Below are 17,461 nucleotides of genomic sequence, written 5' to 3' on the forward strand. Positions count from 1 at the left end.
TATATTTAAAAAATATAATAAAAATTATATTTTTTGTGTTTAATGTAAATAATATTACTCTGCATATGCAAACAACAATTTAAATAATGAAAGTGAACAAGTTATATATATATGAGCTTCGCTAATATATTTTGTGTAAGCGGCCTAGGTAAGGAAAACCTCACTTACTTTCATTGGTCGCTTAAAACACATCTGTATAAATATATCGACTTTATTAGCCCAAATATAATAAAGTTCAGCTAACAAAATTTTTGTTGCTTTATCTGTGCTGTGCTTCATTGTAATATTTCATTTACATTTTTCTCTTTGTAAATAATACTACCGTACAAGCAACAATTTAAATAATGAAAGTGAACAAGTTATATATATATGAACTTCGCTAATATATTTTGTGTAAGCGGCCTAGGTAAGGAAAACCTCACTTACTTTCATTGGTCGCTTAAAACACATCTGTATAAATATATCGACTTTATTAGCCCAAATATAATAAAGTTCAACTAACAAAATTTTAGTTGCTTTATTTGTACATTATTGTAATATTTCATTTACATTTTTCTCTTTGTAAATAATACTACCGTACAAGCAACAATTTAAATAATGAAAGTGAACAAGTTATATATATATGAGCTTCGCTAATATATTTTGTGTAAGCGGCCTAGGTAAGGAAAACCTCACTTACTTTCATTGGTCGCTTAAAACACATCTGTATAAATATATCGACTTTATTAGCCCAAATATAATAAAGTTCAACTAACAAAATTTTAGTTGCTTTATTTGTACATTATTGTAATATTTCATTTACATTTTTCTCTTTGTAAATAATACTACCGTACAAGCAACAATTTAAATAATGAAAGTGAACAAGTTATATATATATGAGCTTCGCTAATATATTTTGTGTAAGCGGCCTAGGTAAGGAAAACCTCACTTACTTTCATTGGTCGCTTAAAACACATCTGTATAAATATATCGACTTTATTAGCCCAAATATAATAAAGTTCAACTAACAAAATTTTTGTTGCTTTATTTGTACATTATTGTAATATTTCATTTACATTTTTCTCTTTGTAAATAATACTACCGTACAAGCACCAATTTAAATAATGAAAGTGAACAAGTTATATATATATGAGCTTCGCTAATATATTTTGTGTAAGCGGCCTAGGTAAGGAAAACCTCACTTACTTTCATTGGTCGCTTAAAACACATCTGTATAAATATATCGACTTTATTAGCCCAAATATAATAAAGTTCAACTAACAAAATTTTTGTTGCTTCATTTGTACTTTATTGTAGTATTTAATTTTACAATTATTTATTGAATAAAGAATTTTCGTTCTCTTGTATATTTAAGAACGATATTTATTCATTTTGGTATTTCAGTAATAAAATTATTTTTATATACCATACATTTACTTAAATTTCCATTACATGAAACATATACATTTATTATAAAATGTATATCTTTTCTATGATATGAAATATAAAATTTCATTTATATCGAATTTATATTAATAAAATATTTTAAAAAGCATCTGCTTGCTTCTTGATGATGAGTAAAGTTAACATACAAGTTTTTTTAGAAACACATTGAAGTCAAAATTTTCATACATGTTATTTTTTATATGTGCGCGGCCGCAACACATTTTAACAGTATTTTGAAAATTTTAAAACTTTCATATATGTACTACTTAGTACTTGTATGAGAAACTTTCTCATACTAAAATTTGACAGTTAGTTTAGAATATGAAAACCATTATATGATCAACATATCCTAATTTAACTAACAGTCTTACTAGGAATTATATCAAATATCAACACTTTGATGTATTAATATTTAATTTAATAAGCTTAAATTTGCTTATTTTTACTTAGTTTTGCTTAGCTAAAACTAATTTTCATACATTTTTATATGTGTGCGGCCTCAGTGCAATGTTACCTCCTTGCACTTCATTGGTCGCAACACATTTTTCGTATGAGAAATTTTCTCATACTAAAATTTGACTGTTAGTTTAGAATATGAAAACCATTATATGATCAACATCTTCTAATTTAACTAACAGTCTTACTAGGAATTATATCAAATATCAACACTTGTTGTATTAATATTTGAGTTAATAAGCTTAAATTTGCTTATTTTTACTTAGTTTTGCTTAGCTAAAACTAATTTTCATACATTTTTATATGTGTGCGGCCTCAGTGCAATGTTACCTCCTTGCACTTCATTGGTCGCAACACATTTTTCGTATGAGAAATTTTCTCATACTAAAATTTGACTGTTAGTTTAGAATATGAAAACCATTATATGATCAACATCTTCTAATTTAACTAACAGTCTTACTAGGAATTATATCAAATATCAACACTTGTTGTATTAATATTTGAGTTAATAAGCTTAAATTTGCTTATTTTTACTTAGTTTTGTCTTCACTTTTTCATTTCTGCTAGGAAACTTTCATACAAGCAACCATTTTTATAGAGTACTTGTTGCCGCAGCTCTAACAAGCGCCTCTAAAATTTGACTGTTAGTTTAGAATATGAAAACCATTATATGATCAACATATCCTAATTTAACTAACAGTCTTACTAGGAATTATATCAAATATCAACACTTGATGTATTAATATTTGAGTTAATAAGCTTAAATTTGCTTATTTTTACTTAGTTTTGCTTAGCTAAAACTAATTTTCATACATTTTTTATATGTGCGCGGCCTCAGTGCAATGCTAGTTTGCACTTCGTTAGTCGCAACACAAAGTTTTCATACGTTTAAGTGTTTTTACCTTGCATTTCGATAGTAGAAACACATTTTTGAAGTATTTTGAAAATTTCAAAACTTTCATATAAGTAGATGTTGGTACTTGTATGAAACTTTGTCAGTGTCAGTTAGCTACGCTTAGTGGTTTTGTATGGCTGACCAAAGTTTTCATACATTACCTAAAATTGTTTTCTGACTCGCTCACCTCACATGGCGAAAAATGTATGAAGATACAAACTTTCATACAAGTACAAGATACAAACTTTCATACAAGTACAAAGTTTCATACAAGTAGAAACTTTCATACAAATACAAACTTCCAAACAAGTACAAAGTTTCATACAAGTAGAAACTTTCATACAAGTACAAACTGTACTTGTATGGAAGTTTGTACTTGTATGAAACTTTGTCAGTGTCTTTTAGCTTCGCTTAGTGGTTTTGTATGGCTGACCAAAGTTTTCATACGTTTAAGTGTTTTTAGCTTGCATTTCGTTAGCAGCAACACATTTTTTAAGTATTTTGAAAATTTCAAAACTTTCATATAAGTAGATGTTAGTAATTGTATGAAACTTTGTCAGTGTCTATTAGCTACGCTTAGTGGTTTTGTATGGCTGACCAAAGTTTTCATACGTTTAAGTGTTTTTAGCTTGCATTTCGTTAGCAGCAACACATTTTTTAAGTATTTTGAAAATTTCAAAACTTTGATATAAGTAGATGCTAGTACTGTTAGCTTCGCTTAGTGGTTTTGTATGGCTGACCAAAGTTTTCATACGTTTAAGTGTTTTTAGCTTGCACTTCGTTAGCAGCAACACATTTTTTAAGTATTTTGAAAATTTCAAAACTTTCATATAAGTAGATGTTAGTACTTGTATGAAACTTTGTCAGTGTCTGTTAGCTTCGCTTAGTGGTTTTGTATGGCTGACCAAAGTTTTCATACGTTTAAGTGTTTTTAGCTTGCACTTCGTTAGCAGCAACACATTTTTTAAGTATTTTGAAAATTTCAAAACTTTCATATAAGTAGATGTTAGTACTTGTATGAAACTTTGTCAGTGTCTGTTAGCTTCGCTTAGTGGTTTTGTATGGCTGACCAAAGTTTTCATACGTTTAAGTGTTTTTAGCTTGCATTTCGTTAGCAGCAACACATTTTTTAAGTATTTTGAAAATTTCAAAACTCTCATATAAGTAGATGTTAGTACTTGTATGAAACTTTGTCAGTGTCTGTTAGCTACGCTTAGTGGTTTTGTATGGCTGACCAAAGTTTTCATACGTTTAAGTGTTTTTAGCTTGCATTTCGTTAGCAGCAACATATTTTTTAAGTATTTTGAAAATTTCAAAACTTTCATATAAGTAGATGTTAGTACTTGTATGAAACTTTGTCAGTGTCTGTTAGCTTCGCTTAGTGGTTTTGTATGGCTGACCAAAGTTTTCATACGTTTAAGTGTTTTTAGCTTGCACTTCTTTAGCAGCAACAAATTTTTTAAGTATTTTGAAAATTTCAAAACTTTCATATAAGTAGATGTTAGTACTTGTATGAAACTTTGTCAGTGTCTGTTAGCTTTGCTTAGTGGTTTTGTATGGCTGACCAAAGTTTTCATACGTTTAAGTGTTTTTAGCTTGCATTTCGATAGTAGCAACACATTTTTTAAGTATTTTGAAAATTTCAAAACTTTCATATAAGTAGATGTCAGTACTTGTATGAAACTTTGTCAGTGTCTGTTAGCTTCGCTTAGTGGTTTTGTATGGCTGACCAAAGTTTTCATACGTTTAAGTGTTTTTAGCTTGCATTTCGTTAGCAGCAACACATTTTTTAAGTATTTTGAAAATTTCAAAACTTTCATATAAGTAGATGTTAGTACTTGTATGAAACTTTGTCAGTGTCTGTTAGCTTCGCTTAGTGGTTTTGTATGGGCTGACCAAAGTTTTCATACGTTTAAGTGTTTTTAGCTTGCATTTCGTTAGCAGCAACACATTTTTTTAAGTATTTTGAAAATTTCAAAACTTTCATATAAGTAGATGCTAGTACTTGTATGAAACTTTGTCAGTGTCTGTTAGCTACGCTTAGTGGTTTTGTATGGCTGACAAAAGTTTTCATACGTTTAAGTGTTTTTAGCTTGCATTTCGTTAGCAGCAACACATTTTTTAAGTATTTTGAAAATTTCAAAACTTTCATATAAGTAGATGTTAGTACTTGTATGAAACTTTGTCAGTGCCTGTTAGCTTCGCTTAGTGGTTTTGTATTTCTGACCAAAGTTTTCATACATTTAAGTGTTTTTAGCTTGCATTTCGATAGTAGCAACACATTTTTGAAGTATTTTGAAAATTTCAAAACTTTCATATAAGTAGATGTTAGTACTTGTATGAAACTTTGTCAGTGTCTGTTAGCTTCGCTTAGTGGTTTTGTATGGCTGACCAAAGTTTTCATACGTTTAAGTGTTTTTAGCTTGCATTTCGTTAGCAGCAACACATTTTTTAAGTATTTTGAAAATTTCAAAACTTTCATATAAGTAGATATAAGTAATTGTATGAAACTTTGTCAGTGTCTGTTAGCTTCGCTTAGTGGTTTTGTATGGCTGACCAAAGTTTTCATACGTTTAAGTGTTTTTAGCTTGCATTTCGATAGTAGCAACACATTTTTTAAGTATTTTGAAAATTTCAAAACTTTCATATAAGTAGATGTTAGTACTTGTATGAAACTTTGTCAGTGCCTGTTAGCTTCGCTTAGTGGTTTTGTATGGCTGACCAAAGTTTTCATACGTTTAAGTGTTTTTAGCTTGCATTTCATTAGTAGCAACACATTTTTTAAGTATTTTGAAAATTTCAAAACTTTCATATAAGTAGATGTCAGTACTAGTATGAAACTTTGTCAGTGTCTGGTAGCTACGCTTAGTGGTTTTGTATGGCTGACCAAAGTTTTCATACGTTCCTTAATATTGTTTTCTGACCCGCTCACCTCACATGACGAAAAATGTATGAAGATACAAACTTTCATACAAATACAAGATACAAACTTTCATACAAGTACAAAGTTTCATACAAGTAGAAACTTTCATACAAGTACAAACTTCCATACAAGTACAAAGTTTCATACAAGTAGAAAAAAGTTTCATACAAGTTCACTTGTATGAAAGTTTCTACTTGTATGAAACTTTGTACTTGTATGAAAGTTTCTACTTGTATGAAACTTTGTACTTGTTTGGAAGTATGAAACTTTTTAATACGTTGTTGTTGTTGTTGTTGTTGTTGGTGTTGTTGTTGGTTTTGGTGTTGTTGTTGTTGTTATATTGAACATTTTTATTAACAAGTAGAAAAAAGTTTCATACAAGTAGAAAAAAGTTTCATACAAGTACAAATTTCCAACCAGTACAAAGTTTCATACAAGTAGAAAAAAGTTTCATACAAGTAAAAACTTCCATACAAGTACAAAGTTTCATACAAGTAGAAAAAGTTTCATACAAGTACAAACTTCCATACAAGTACAAAGTTTCATACAAGTAGAAAAAAGTTTCATACAAGTAGAAAAAAGTTTCATACAAGTACAAACTTCCATACAAGTACAAAGTTTCATACAAGTAGAGAAAAGTTTCATACAAGTACAAACTTCCATACAAGTACAAAGTTTCATACAAGTAGAAAAAGTTCCATACAAGTACAAAGTTTCATACAAGTACGCTTGGAAACCCTCACATGACCAAAAATGTATGGAAAATACAAGTTTTATAATGTGTTGAATTTTTACCAATAATACCATGTTGGTTTCTTTAGTAAACTAACTAGGCAATATCATCGAAAATATGATAAATTGTCCATATTGAATTTTTCATATATTTTCTGTCAAGTGAGGTAATAATTTAATATTTTTATACTTATATGAAGATTTTCCTTTGTACTTATATTAATAAAAATGTTCAATATAACAACAACAACAACACCAACAACAACAACAACAACAACAACAACAACAACAACAACAACAACAACGTATTAAAAAGTTTCATACAAGTAAGGTAATAATTTAATATTTTTATACTTATATGAAGATTTTCCTTTGTACTTATATTAATAAAAATGTTCAATATAACAACAACAACAACAACAACACCAACAACAACAACAACAACAACAACAACAACGTATTAAAAAGTTTCATACAAGTAAGGTAATAATTTAATATTTTTATACTTATATGAAGATTTTCCTTTGTACTTATATTAATAAAAATGTTCAATATAACAACAACAACAACACCAAAACCAACAACAACAACAACAACAACAACGTATTAAAAAGTTTCATACTTCCAAATGTTCCATATTGTTTTTAGCTTGCATTTCGTTAGCAGCAACACATTTTTTAAGTATTTTGAAAATTTCAAAACTTTCATATAAGTAGATGTTAGTACTTGTATGAAACTTTGTCAGTGTCTGTTAGCTTCGCTTAGTGGTTTTGTATGGCTGACCAAAGTTTTCATACGTTTAAGTGTTTTTAGCTTGCATTTCGTTAGCAGCAACACATTTTTTAAGTATTTTGAAAATTTCAAAACTTTCATATAAGTAGATGTTAGTACTTGTATGAAACTTTGTCAGTGTCTGTTAGCTACGCTTAGTGGTTTTGTATGGCTGATCAAAGTTTTCATACGTTTAAGTGTTTTTAGCTTGCATTTCGTTAGCAGCAACACATTTTTTAAGTATTTTGAAAATTTCAAAACTTTCATATAAGTAGATGTTAGTACTTGTATGAAACTTTGTCAGTGTCTGTTAGCTTCGCTTAGTGGTTTTGTATGGCTGACCAAAGTTTTCATACGCTTAAGTGTTTTTAGCTTGCATTTCGTTAGCAGCAACACTATTTTTAAGTATTTTGAAAATTTCAAAACTTTCATATAAGTAGATGTTAGTACTTGTATGAAACTTTGTCAGTGTCTGTTAGCTTCGCTTAGTGGTTTTGTATGGCTGACCAAAGTTTTCATACGTTTAAGTGTTTTTAGCTTGCATTTCGTTAGCAGCAACACATTTTTTAAGTATTTTGAAAATTTCAAAACTTTCATATAAGTAGATGTTAGTACTTGTATGAAACTTTGTCAGTGTCTGTTAGCTTCGCTTAGTGGTTTTGTATGGCTGACCAAAGTTTTCATACGTTTAAGTGTTTTTGGCTTGCATTTCGATAGTAGCAACACATTTTTGAAGTATTTTGAAAATTTCAAAACTTTCATATAAATAGATGTTAGTACTTGTATGAAACTTTGTCAGTGTCTGTTAGCTTCGCTTAGTGGTTTTGTATGGCTGACCAATGTTTTCATACGTTTAAGTGTTTTTAGCTTGCATTTCGTTAGCAGCAACACATTTTTTAAGTATTTTGAAAATTTCAAAACTTTCATATAAGTAGATGTTAGTACTTGTATGAAACTTTGTCAGTGTCTGTTAGCTTCGCTTAGTGGTTTTGTATGGCTGACCAAAGTTTTCATACGTTTAAGTGTTTTTAGCTTGCATTTCGTTAGCAGCAACACATTTTTTAAGTATTTTGAAAATTTCAAAACTTTCATATAAGTAGATGTTAGTACTTGTATGAAACTTTGTCAGTGTCTGTTAGCTTCGCTTATTGGTTTTGTATGGCTGACCAAAGTTTTCATACGTTTAAGTGTTTTTAGCTTGCATTTCGATAGTAGCAACACATTTTTGAAGTATTTTGAAAATTTCAAAACTTTCATATAAATAGATGTTAGTACTTGTATGAAACTTTGTCAGTGTCTGTTAGCTTCGCTTAGTGGTTTTGTATGGCTGACCAAAGTTTTCATACGTTTAAGTGTTTTTAGCTTGCATTTCGTTAGCAGCAACACATTTTTTAAGTATTTTGAAAATTTCAAAACTTTCATATAAGTAGATGTTAGTACTTGTATGAAACTTTGTCAGTGTCTGTTAGCTTCGCTTAGTGGTTTTGTATGGCTGACCAAAGTTTTCATACGTTTAAGTGTTTTTAGCTTGCATTTCGTTAGCAGCAACACATTTTTTAAGTATTTTGAAAATTTCAAAACTTTCATATAAGTAGATGTTAGTACTTGTATGAAACTTTGTCAGTGTCTGTTAGCTACGCTTAGTGGTTTTGTATGGCTGACCAAAGTTTACATACGTTTATTAAAATTGTTTTCTGACTCGCTCACCTCACATCACGAAAAATGTATGAAGATACAAACTTTCATACAACTACAAGATACAAACTTTCATACAAGTAGAAACTTTTCAGTACTTTCACAAGTACAAACTTCCAAACAAGTACAAAGTTTCATACAAGTAAAAACTTTCATACAAGTACAAACTGTACTTGTATGGAAGTTTGTACTTGTATGAAACTTTGTCAGTGTTTGTTAGCTTCGCTTAGTGGTTTTGTATGGCTGACCAAAGTTTTCATACGTTTAAGTGTTTTTAGCTTGCATTTCGTTAGCAGCAACACATTTTTTAAGTATTTTGAAAATTTCAAAACTTTCATATAAGTAGATGTTAGTACTTGTATGAAACTTTGTCAGTGTCTGTTAGCTTCGCTTAGTGGTTTTGTATGGCTGACCAAAGTTTTCATACGTTTAAGTGTTTTTAGCTCGCACTTCGTTAGCAGCAACACATTTTTTAAGTATTTTGAAAATTTCAAAACTTTCATATAAGTAGATGTTAGTACTTGTATGAAACTTTGTCAGTGTCTGTTAGCTTCGCTTAGTGGTTTTGTATGGCTGACCAAAGTTTTCATACGTTTAAGTGTTTTTAGCTTGCATTTCGTTAGCAGCAACACATTTTTTAAGTATTTTGAAAATTTCAAAACTCTCATATAAGTAGATGTTAGTACTTGTATGAAACTTTGTCAGTGTCTGTTAGCTACGCTTAGTGGTTTTGTATGGCTGACCAAAGTTTTCATACGTTTAAGTGTTTTTAGCTTGCATTTCGTTAGCAGCAACATATTTTTTAAGTATTTTGAAAATTTCAAAACTTTCATATAAGTAGATGTTAGTACTTGTATGAAACTTTGTCAGTGTCTGTTAGCTTCGCTTAGTGGTTTTGTATGGCTGACCAAAGTTTTCATACGTTTAAGTGTTTTTAGCTTGCACTTCTTTAGCAGCAACAAATTTTTTAAGTATTTTGAAAATTTCAAAACTTTCATATAAGCAGATGTTAGTACTTGTATGAAACTTTGTCAGTGTCTGTTAGCTACGCTTAGTGGTTTTGTATGGCTGACCAAAGTTTTCATACGTTTAAGTGTTTTTAGCTTGCATTTCGATAGTAGCAACACATTTTTGAAGTATTTTAAAAATTTCAAAACTTTCATATAAGTAGATGTTAGTACTTGTATGAAACTTTGTCAGCGTCTGTTAGCTACGCTTAGTGGTTTTATATGGCTGACCAAAGTTTTCATACGTTTCTTAAAATTGTTTTCTGACCCGCTCACCTCACATGACGAAAAATGTATGAAGATACAAACTTTCATACAAGTACAAGATACAAACTTTCATACAAGTACAAAGTTTCATACAAGTAGAAACTTTCATACAAGTACAAACTTCCATACAAGTACAAAGTTTCATACAAGTAGAAACTTTCATACAAGTACAAACTTCCATACAAGTACAAAGTTTCATACAAGTAGAAACTTTCATACAAGTACAAACTTCCATACAAGTACAAAGTTTCATACAAGTAGAAACTTTCATACAAGTACAAACTTCCATACAAGTACAAAGTTTCATACAAGTAGAAACTTTCATACAAGTACAAACTTCCATACAAGTACAAAGTTTCATACAAGTAGAAACTTTCATACAAGTACAAACTTCCATACAAGTACAAAGTTTCATACAAGTAGAAAAAAGTTTCATACAAGTACAAACTTCCATACAAGTACAAAGTTTCATACAAGTAGAAAAAAGTTTCATACAAGTACAAACTTCCATACAAGTACAAAGTTTCATACAAGTAGAAAAAAGTTTCATACAAGTACTTGTATTTATAATATAATTTTCATACATTTTTATATGTGCGCGGCCTCAGTGCAATGCTAGTTTGCACTTCGTTAGTCGCAACACATTACAAAAGTATTTTGAAACTTTTAAAACTTTCATATATATACTTTCATATATATATGTTATGTTCGGACCTGTTAAGTTTTCTTGTGTTGAGTCAAATTATGCCGCAGGCTCCACTCCTGATAGTGCCCTTCCGTCAATTCCTTTAAGTTTCAGCTTTGCAACCATACTTCCCCCGGAGTCCAAAAGCTTTGGTTTCCCGGGAAGCGACTGAGAGAGCCGTAGCTACACCCAATCGCTAGCTCTAACTTTCGTTCTTAGTTTTTATAGAGGATTTGTCGCACCTAACAAACGCCTCTTTATATATAATTTTCATACATTTTTATATGTGCGCGGCCTCAGTGCAATGCTAGTTTGCACTTCGTTAGTCGCAACACATTTTAAAAGTTAGTTAACGAGGCATTTGGCGATCTTAAGGGAGTCATAATTACTCCCGCCACCGTTTACCCGCGCTTACTTTAATTTGGACACCGTAACATTACGTTCGGTTCATCCCACAGCGCCAGTTCTGCTTACCAAAAGTCGCCCCCCACTGGGCACATTATATCATATAACTTCAACCTTCATATCAAAAAAGGTGAGGTTCTTACCCATTTAAAGTTTTTAGTTGTAGATGACCATACGATCTGCATGTTTATCTAGAGTTCAACCAATATAACAATCTATAAAGATCGCTTGGTTTTAGTCTAATAAAAGCACACGTTCCATAAGGTCCGTGTTTATATTATTGCATGTATTAGCTCTAGAATTACCACAGTTATCCAACTAACTGTTAATGATCGATCTATGGAACCATAACTGATGCCTTTTGCGGTTTCACTTTTAATTCGTGTGTACTTAGACATGCATGGCTTAATCTTTGAGGCAAGCATATAACTACTGGCGGGATCAACCAGAATTATATTTAAAAAATATAATAAAAATTATATTTTTTTTGTTTAATGTAAATAATATTACTCTGCATATGCAAACAATTTAAATAATGAAAGTGAACAAGTTATATATATATGAGCTTCGCTAATATATTTTGTGTAAGCGGCCTAGGTAAGGAAAACCTCACTTACTTTCATTGGTCGCTTAAAACACATCTGTATAAATATATCGACTTTATTAGCCCAAATATAATAAAGTTCAGCTAACAAAATTTTTGTTGCTTTATTTGTGCTGTGCTTCATTGTAATATTTCATTTACATTTTTCTCTTTGTAAATAATACTACCGTACAAGCAACAATTTAAATAATGAAAGTGAGCAAGTTATATATATATGAGCTTCGCTAATATATTTTGTGTAAGCGGCCTAGGTAAGGAAAACCTCACTTACTTTCATTGGTCGCTTAAAACACATCTGTATAAATATATCGACTTTATTAGCCCAAATATAATAAAGTTCAACTAACAAAATTTTAGTTGCTTTATTTGTACATTATTATAATATTTCATTTACATATTTCTCTTTGTAAATAATACTACCGTACAAGCAACAATTTAAATAATGAAAGTGAACAAGTTATATATATATGAGCTTCGCTAATATATTTTGTGTAAGCGGCCTAGGTAAGGAAAACCTCACTTACTTTCATTGGTCGCTTAAAACACATCTGTATAAATATATCGACTTTATTAGCCCAAATATAATAAAGTTCAACTAACAAAATTTTAGTTGCTTTATTTGTACATTATTGTAATATTTCATTTACATTTTTCTCTTTGTAAATAATACTACCGTACAAGCAACAATTTAAATAATGAAAGTGAACAAGTTATATATATATGAGCTTCGCTAATATATTTTGTGTAAGCGGCCTAGGTAAGGAAAACCTCACTTACTTTCATTGGTCGCTTAAAACACATCTGTATAAATATATCGACTTTATTAGCCCAAATATAATAAAGTTCAACTAACAAAATTTTAGTTGCTTTATTTGTACATTATTGTAATATTTCATTTACATTTTTCTCTTTGTAAATAATACTACCGTACAAGCAACAATTTAAATAATGAAAGTGAACAAGTTATATATATATGAACTTCGCTAATATATTTTGTGTAAGCGGCCTAGGTAAGGAAAACCTCACTTACTTTCATTGGTCGCTTAAAACACATCTGTATAAATATATCGACTTTATTAGCCCAAATATAATAAAGTTCAACTAACAAAATTTTAGTTGCTTTATTTGTACATTATTATAATATTTCATTTACATATTTCTCTTTGTAAATAATACTACCGTACAAGCAACAATTTAAATAATGAAAGTGAACAAGTTATATATATATGAGCTTCGCTAATATATTTTGTGTAAGCGGCCTAGGTAAGGAAAACCTCACTTACTTTCATTGGTCGCTTAAAACACATCTGTATAAATATATCGACTTTATTAGCCCAAATATAATAAAGTTCAACTAACAAAATTTTAGTTGCTTTATTTGTACATTATTGTAATATTTCATTTACATTTTTCTCTTTGTAAATAATACTACCGTACAAGCAACAATTTAAATAATGAAAGTGAACAAGTTATATATATATGAACTTCGCTAATATATTTTGTGTAAGCGGCCTAGGTAAGGAAAACCTCACTTACTTTCATTGGTCGCTTAAAACACATCTGTATAAATATATCGACTTTATTAGCCCAAATATAATAAAGTTCAACTAACAAAATTTTTGTTGCTTTATTTGTACTTTATTGTAGTAGATTACAATATTTGCTTTTTCATCATTTTTATAGAGGACTTGGCCCCTAAACAAGCGCCTCTCTTTATATTGCATATTTTAAATATGCATATTTTTATAAGATGATTACATCAAAACAATAATAAATTGGAAAATTAATTCCAATAAATTGTTTTCGAATCATCAAGCAAAGGTTAAGCTTCAGTGGATCGCAGTATGGCAGCTGCTCTACCACTTACAACACCTTGCCCGTTACCAAAGTCGTTTACAATTGATTCTAGGCATTGTCATTGTATTAAATAATGTTTTTATATATAACTAGCGCGGCATACGGGTGATATTTGAATCCTCCCGCATTTGCTATGTTATAAATAACATTGGCATCACATATATTCATTTTGTCGTTTATAAATTAAATTTATAAACTTTAAATGATTTAGAGAAGCCATACAATGCAATTTGCCCCATATTTATCATTGCAGTCCAGCACGGATACAACCTTAGAGGCGTTCAGGCATAATCCAACGGACGTAGCATCATACCACTGTTCGCTCGAACAAGTATTGTACCATTGGTCCGTACCTGCGGTTCCTCTCGTACTACGCAGGAATGCTGTCGCAATAATATTTTGTCATTAGTAGGGTAAAACTAACCTGTCTCACGACGGTCTAAACCCAGCTCACGTTCCCTTGAATGGGTGAACAATCCAACGCTTGGTGAATTTTGCTTCACAATGATAGGAAGAGCCGATATCGAAGGATCAAAAAGCAACGTCGCTATGAACGCTTGGCTGCCACAAGCCAGTTATCCCTGTGGTAACTTTTCTGACACCTCTTATTAAAAACTCTTTAAACCAAAAGGATCGATAGGCCGAGCTTTTGCTGTCTCTGTGCGTACTGAACACCGAGATCAAGTCAGCATTTGCCCTTTTGCTCTATGTGTGGTTTCTGTCCGCACTGAGCTGGCCTTGGGACACCTCCGTTATTATTTGAGAGATGTACCGCCCCAGTCAAACTCCCCACCTGGCAATGTCCTTGAATTGGATCATACCTGAGTGTTGGAGTTATACCAAATTTTAATTATGATAATAACATCGAAAAATGTTATCATTTCTCATTAAAATATGTTTACAATTATATAACAAACTCGTGGTACTTTGATCAAGAAGCTTGCATCAAAACCCAATACCATAAGATATATAAATATATCCTTAATATGGCTAGGCAATGATACACGTTCCACTTAATCAAGTAAGTAAGGAAACAATAAGAGTAGTGGTATTTCATTGACGATAAATAACCGAAATTATATATCTCCCACTTATACTACACCTCTTATGTCTCCTTACACTGCCAGACTAGAGTCAAGCTCAACAGGGTCTTCTTTCCCCGCTAATTATTCCAAGCCCGTTCCCTTGGCTGTGGTTTCGCTAGATAGTAGATAGGGACAGTGGGAATCTCGTTAATCCATTCATGCGCGTCACTAATTAGATGACGAGGCATTTGGCTACCTTAAGAGAGTCATAGTTACTCCCGCCGTTTACCCGCGCTTACTTGAATTTCTTCACTTTGACATTCAGAGCACTGGGCAGAAATCACATTGTGTCAACACCCGCTAGGGCCATCACAATGCTTTGTTTTAATTAGACAGTCGGATTCCCCAAGTCCGTGCCAGTTCTGAATTGATTGTTAATTGATAATCGTTATAATTTAAAAAGAATATATAACACTTAATAAAAAAATGTATATAACTTTAAAAATTTTAGCAAGAAAGTTCCACAATTGGCTACGTAACTACTATCCGGGGAACAAAAACCGAAGTTTTCTATTTACCCAGAACGAGTACATAAAACCATGATATTGCTTCCCAATCAAGCCCGATTATCTCAATCTTCAGAGCCAATCCTTATCCCGAAGTTACGGATCTAATTTGCCGACTTCCCTTACCTACATTATTCTATCGACTAGAGACTCTTCACCTTGGAGACCAGCTGCGGATATCGGTACGGCCTGTTGAGAAGTTTGCGTGACCCCACCATAAATTTTCAAGGTCCGAGGAGAAAATATCGACACAACAGTAAATGTCATGCTCTTCTAGTCCATCTACCATATCTCTCTTCGAAAGACTTCCATGGTAGTACGACTATAAAACAGAAAAGAAAACTCTTCCGATATCTCTCGACGGCTTCTTTATGGTCGTTCCTGTTGCCAGGATGAGCACAAGGCCCATTTTTAATAACAAACGGATACTCAACAGGTTACGGAATTGGAACCGTATTCCCTTTCGTTCAAAATTATTCAAGTGTTTAAATTTTACTATAATATATATATATATATATATATATATTTTTTTTTTTTTGTAATTTAAACTTGAAAATTTTCGGCTTTCGCCTTGAACTTAGGACCGACTAACTCGTGATCAACCACTGTTCACACGAAACCCTTCTCCACTTCAGTCCTCCAAGGTCTCATTCGATTATTTGCTACTACCACCAAGATCTGTACCAATGGCGGCTCCATGCAGGCTTACGCCAAACACTTCTATGCACACCATTGTACCCTCCTACTCACTAAAGTTTCAAAATTTATAATTCAATCGAAATTGTATTATAAATCATCTACTTTAGCGGTAATGTATAGGTATACAACTTAAGCGCCATCCATTTTAAGGGCTAGTTGCTTCGGCAGGTGAGTTGTTACACACTCCTTAGCGGATTACGACTTCCATGTCCACCGTCCTGCTGTTTTAAACAACCAACGCCTTTCATGGTATCTGCATGAGTTGTTAATTTGGGCACCGTAACATTACGTTTGGTTCATCCCACAGCGCCAGTTCTGCTTACCAAAAGTGGCCCACTGGGCACATTATATCATAACCTCAACCTTCATATCAAGAAAGGTGAGGTTCTTACCCATTTAAAGTTTGAGAATAGGTTAAGATCGTTTCGACCCTAAGGCCTCTAATCATTCGCTTTACCAGATAAGATTATTTTACATAATTTTAAAATGCACCAGCTATCCTGAGGGAAACTTCGGAGGGAACCAGCTACTAGATGGTTCGATTGGTCTTTCGCCCCTATACTCAATTCTGACAATCGATTTGCACGTCAGAACTGTTTCGGTCTTCCATCAGGGTTTCCCCTGACTTCAACCTGATCAAGTATAGTTCACCATCTTTCGGGTCACAGCATATATGCTCAAGGTACGCTCCAATTAGAGGTATAAATAATAATAAATTATTATTATACATAATTATATAGAACGCCCCGGGATTGAATTAATAGACTATAATTAAAATAGACTAAAAATTAATCCCATATATTTTAAGTTAAGTTAATTATGCCATTAGGTTTATATAAAATAACCCAATGACTTGCACATATGTTAGACTCCTTGGTCCGTGTTTCAAGACGGGTCCCGAAGGTATCCTGAATCTTTCGCATTGTAAATCATATAAATGCATACAATAAATATTAAAATCAATGATTTTAAAATTATTGTAAAATTCATAAATGAATTTTAGCATTATATATAATAAATCTATCAACACTTTATCAAATCATTAGGCATTTATTTAATATTAATAAGCTATAAAGCAAATTAATTAAAATAAACTTAAAGCCAATGATCTTTTGATAAATAATTTATATGTTAATAGATTACAATGTCCTTATATGAAAAAAATGCACACTATTTTTATAATATTAATAAATTAATATTATATATATAATGATGAATTTTTCATAATGGATATTCAGGTTCATCGGGCTTAACCTCTAAGCAGTTTCACGTACTATTTAACTCTCTATTCAGAGTTCTTTTCAACTTTCCCTCACGGTACTTGTTTACTATCGGTCTCATGGTTATATTTAGTTTTAGATGGAGTTTACCACCCACTTAGTGCTGCACTATCAAGCAACACGACTCTTTGGAAATATCTTTCTAGTAATCATTAACGTTATACGGGCC

General features: G+C 31.3%; 1 non-coding gene across 1 annotated transcript in view; it reads right to left on the bottom strand.

The window, feature by feature from the left end:
- Window positions 1-13,668: 13,668 nt before the first annotated feature.
- LOC137235556 (large subunit ribosomal RNA) overlaps window positions 13,669-17,461 on the bottom strand; it is a 4,026-nt gene continuing 233 nt past the window's right edge. Inside the window, exon 1 of the ribosomal RNA XR_010947974.1 lies at window positions 13,669-17,461. This exon is cut by the window's right edge and continues 233 nt beyond it. This is a non-coding gene — a ribosomal RNA (large subunit ribosomal RNA).

The sequence above is a fragment of the Eurosta solidaginis genome, chromosome X (genome assembly GCF_040869045.1).
Source record: "Eurosta solidaginis isolate ZX-2024a chromosome X, ASM4086904v1, whole genome shotgun sequence".
Classification (NCBI taxonomy): Eukaryota; Metazoa; Arthropoda; class Insecta; order Diptera; family Tephritidae; genus Eurosta; species Eurosta solidaginis.